General features: G+C 38.4%; 1 long non-coding RNA gene across 1 annotated transcript; it reads left to right on the forward strand.

The window, feature by feature from the left end:
* The first annotated feature begins 1973 nt into the window (after positions 1-1973).
* Positions 1974-3832, forward strand: LOC128280559 (uncharacterized). Its single transcript, XR_008270653.1, has 2 exons — positions 1974-2349; positions 3627-3832. It is a non-coding gene; the product is annotated as an uncharacterized LOC128280559 (long non-coding RNA).
* The last annotated feature ends 1052 nt before the right edge of the window (positions 3833-4884 follow it).

Raw genomic sequence — 4884 nt, forward strand, 5'->3', positions numbered from 1 at the left:
CGATATGACAAAGTGTGGCTATGGTTGTGGGCATGTCTAGGATTGGATCCAATTAAAGAGCTTGGTACTTAAGCGACCTTCATGGCTCACCTCCTCTATCTCGGATACCTACACGGTGCCCGACTTCCATACACTTTGTTAACTCAACAAAATATATGGTTTTAAAACACTAAAACGGGCGTGGGTTTTCAACTCCAATGTGGCACGTCGATTCGGCCATAACGTCTGGGCCGGGTTTGGGGTGTTACATTTAGTGGTATCGAGCTAAGTTGCAACAACTCTACTGTGGATCAGTCGGAAAATTTTTCAAAAATTTAGGCCTAAGAAGGGTATTTTGGAAATGGTTTTGAAAAGTTCATTTTAAAGATGTTTTATGAGTATATATGTTAAAATGGTCCAAGTTTTTCTGTTTTAAATCAAGAGTTTCAAAATAAGGGTGTTTTCAAATCAAAGTTTTAAATTTCTATTTTCGGTGATCAAAATATGGTTTTCGGGTTTTAAATGGATTGAGAAAGAAGTGGCGCCTTGAATCCCCGAACACAAGTCTGTAAGTATTTACATTCCTCATATTGCCTTTGTATTAAGATATTACTGTAGATAGAACTGAGACCATATCATGACATTATAACTAGGGCAACCCTAAAAACTCTAGAATACCGAGACTGTAGCTAGGCTATGATTCTGTGAAAATAGAAACTTTAAAATACTATCTCTACATAAGACATGTGAATAAATAGTAAAATTTTTTAGATCTTTGTAGTTAATTTTTATGTGTACTGGCAATGTAGAGTATTGATATGAATTCTGAGGGTAAGCAAAGTCTACCAACTTCAGGTAGCGGTAACTCGGAGCTTGGTACTGAGGCACTGGCCGAGTTAGTAAGGAAAGTGGTAGAGGAAGTATTGGATACCAAAATTAAGGAAATTAGGGAAACGCTTCAAGCAGGGTGCTTGGAGTGTAAGAAAAGGAAGGATTCTAGTTCTCGAAAACCAAGCCTCGCTTACGTGAAACATGTTAAGGCACGACCAAACTATCCAATCTGCAAAGATCGCAACTGACGTCATCCGGTGAATGCCATAGGAAGACAGGAGCATGTCTTAGATGTGGGTCCAAGGAGCATTGAGCTCGGGATCGCCAAGTTTATTTTATTTAAATATGTGTTATGAATTGTATGCATGCTTCATAAATGTTTCTTTACTTTGGTAATTAGATGTTCTGGGTCGTACTAACAATTATTTTTAATTAGAGTGCGTGGCGGAAGCATAGAGGTTTGACTTGAGTAATACTGGTTAGTTGATAGTTGGAAATTTCGAGGACGAAATTTCTTTAAGGGAGTAGAATTGTAACACCCGAATTTGGGCCTAGAAGTATTGGGCCTTGAGTGTGGGTCCGTAAGAGGTTTTATATAGGTATTTAATTGTGCAATGAAATGAAACAATTAAATGTTTGCTATTAGTGGTTAATGGCTTTGAGCAAAGTTGGAGAAATCTTGGGTTCAAACTTGGGCTTTAGCAAAATTTTGGTATTAAGTGAAAAAAACACGGATGCTTGGATGAGGGTTTTAAATTATTGTGTTAAATAAGTGACACAAGGAAGCTTGTAGTCTAGTGGTTGTGGCGTCATTAAGGTTGTATGGGAGCCTGGGTTCAAGCCTTGGCTCTTGCAATTTATTTTGTTTTTTTAAAGGAACACGGACTTTGGCCTTTAGACCTTATAATTAATTGGGGATAAAATATGACACAAAAAGCCTTGTGGCTTAGTGGCAAGTAGCGTGTGGAGCATTTAAGGGAGGCATAGGTTCAATCCCATGGCAAGCAAAGAGCATTTATTTTGCTAACAGGCGGCAAGAGTTGGTGTTGAATTTAAACTCTAATGTTGGAGGATCCCACATCGGAAGCTAATATAAGAGTGGTTGTGAAGTCGGCTTTAAATAGAGGAACCATGAAGAGAGTAAAGGTACCTTTCTTGGTGATCCCTTTCGCTGTATGGCGTGCTCGTTTGGGTTGGGCGTCGGCTAAGAGTGCTCGGAGCGTGGATTAACTCCAGTCTCCTATCAGTTAAGTTTGAGTGACAGGTGGTGGTTATCGTAGGCGATTGATTTTGGAAATGTTTCAACTTCAACCCATAACAGATCTATTTTCTACGCACGTTTAAGTTGGATTCACAATGAATATAGGGTAGGAAGGTATTTGGAACGCTCTTCAATGAGTAGATCTCTTGTGAGGATTAAAGGCTACCGATCGAGGAGTGTGTGAAAAGCTTGGATCATCGGAGTGACTAAATCTAGTCATCAACTTCGGCAAAGGACAAATCGCATAGGAGATCTCGTCAAGGAATATCGCAAATCAGGTGTGTAACAAACCCTTTTTCATAGCTTAAAGTGATAAAATGCCGAAAAGTCGAAATGCTGAAATTCTGGCATTTCGAGGACGTGTGAGCAAGCGAACGCTCACTAGTTAGTTAGAATCGATGAGATGATGATTGGGAACAATAGAAACGGTAAGGACGTGATTTTGGCGTTCACGGTAAGTTGGGCCTCGAGGGTGAATTAGGGCCCAATAGGCTTTCGGGCCCATTTGGGTAAATTTGGTAGAAAATGAGAAATCATTAAATTGCATGATAAGACCGTTAAAACCGTTATGGAATATAGGCTAAATGGGCCTAGATGATGAAATCGGCTAAGTAGGGCCTATTAGGGTTTTTTGGCCCAATAACTCGTTTTAAGCTAAAATGGGCCGAATCACTGTTTGCACCCATGAATTGTTTGTAATCAGTTAATGAACATGGAAACCCTAATTTTGGTAAAATTAAAAGATTACCCTTATAATATGAAAATGACCGTTTGCCCCTAGGTAAAAATAACCATTATACCCCTAGGGTTTATATATGAACTTAATGCATGGGATTTTGATAAACATGATATGTATGATATGCACATGATATGTATGATATGCACATGACATGTATGATATGCACATGATATGTATGATATGCACACGAGATGTTCATAAATGCATTGGGTTGGGTTTTTATATGAATGGAGGAAGTGAAAAGGGCTTATGCCCGCTTATTAAAGGGCTTATGCCCGCTTATCAAAAGGGCTTATGCCCCGATTATCAAAAGGGCTTATGCCCCATTATCAAAAGGGCTTACGCCCGATTATTAAAGGGCTTATGCCCTGATTATAAAAAGGGCTTTTGCCCCGATTATTAAAAGAGGCTAGGCCTCCAAGTTATATGATAAAGCAAAATTTGCCGCCAAAGGAGAGTTATGGCGGGGTGGGTCGAGTTAATCCCACATGGTGTGTTGGTTGGTACGGTGGAGAGTAGCGGATGGTGGGTTGAGTAGTCTCCCAGATGGGTTTACATTCTTTCATTGACATTATATGTGATATTGAAATGGGCCTATGGGCCATACCGCTTCTGTAAAGGCTTCGCCCAAGAATATGAAATTTGAAAAGGCTTGCCCAGTGTTATGAAATATGAAATATGAAAAGGGCTATGGCCCAGTACATGTTTGAGATTGGATTTGGGCTTAGACCCAACAGGCTGTTATTGTTTTGGGCTCTGAAAGGGGCTTGTTGCACACTGAGTTTCCAAACTCACCCCCTTTCCTTAACCTTGCAGGTGAGCCTTGATGTGGGGACTTGGGTCGGAAGGGATTCAGAGTAGCCACGGTGATCGTCTTGTGGCTTTTAAACAAGCGTTGGTTTTCATTAAATTTCCTTTAATTATTATTTATTTTTGGGTTGTAATAAGGCCATTTTAACTTTTCTTTTATTTCTTCTCGGGATTATTTTATTTTTAATAACTTCAAACCTGGTTGATAATTATTCAAATGGGCTAGACTTAGGACGTGTTTTCAAAATGATACTTGTTTTCAAAAGAGTTCAACACCACGATTAATAGATTTATCAAAGACGTCCACTTAAACAAATTTAAACTCGATATGACAAAGTGTGGCTATGGTTGTGGGCATGTCTAGGATTGGATCCAATTAAAGAGCTTGGTACTTAGCGACCTTCATGGCTCACCTCCTCTATCTCGGATACCTACACGGTGCCCGACTTCCATACACTTTGTTAACTCAACAAAATATATGGTTTTAAAACACTAAAACGGAACGTGGGTTTTCAACTCCAATGTGGCACGTCAGATTCGGCCATAACGTCTGGGCCGGGTTTGGGGTGTTACACATGTATTTTTTCACATAGGCATGTGGGTTTTTGGGGGTTTGATTTTTGGTTTTTGTAATCTAGTGTGCTAATTTGCTTAATTTATAATTTAGTACTAAAACTTGATTAGATTAACTGAAGCCTTTAATGATAGGGAAACTTGATAATATTTTAGGATTAGACTTGTAACTGTTAATATTTGGTAGAAACACTCTTAGTTTTTAATTTGGAAAATGTACAAAAGTTTGTAAAAGTTATGATTTAGTCCCTAATAATAAAACTTGAATTAGACATAGTAAATGAACTCGAATTAAGCTAAAATTTTTAGGGCTTACATAATTTGACTAAAAAAAGGCCAATAACTATATAGAAATAACATCGGGATAATTTAACCTTAGTTGACAAAATGACCAAAATACCCTCAGGTTTAAATACTTAGAAAAACTTTTAAAATGGTTCATAAATTGCTTCCGCATTAATAAATGATAGTTAATTAGTCATAAATGAGGTGTTAAAAGATTGGGGTGTGTGTCGGATGGTCCATCCCGATCAGGCTTGGGGTGTCACACAAATAGGGATTGAAAATAGCTTTATGCAATTATTTCAATCTTTACCTCCTCCCTCATCACCCTTTCATCCTCATATTGCAAACCCTAGATTTTATTCATTCGTTTACGTTAGGATGCATAATTATGGAAGAAAGCTATGTT

The sequence above is a fragment of the Gossypium arboreum genome, chromosome 9 (assembly GCF_025698485.1).
Source record: "Gossypium arboreum isolate Shixiya-1 chromosome 9, ASM2569848v2, whole genome shotgun sequence".
NCBI classification, from domain to species: Eukaryota; Viridiplantae; Streptophyta; class Magnoliopsida; order Malvales; family Malvaceae; genus Gossypium; species Gossypium arboreum.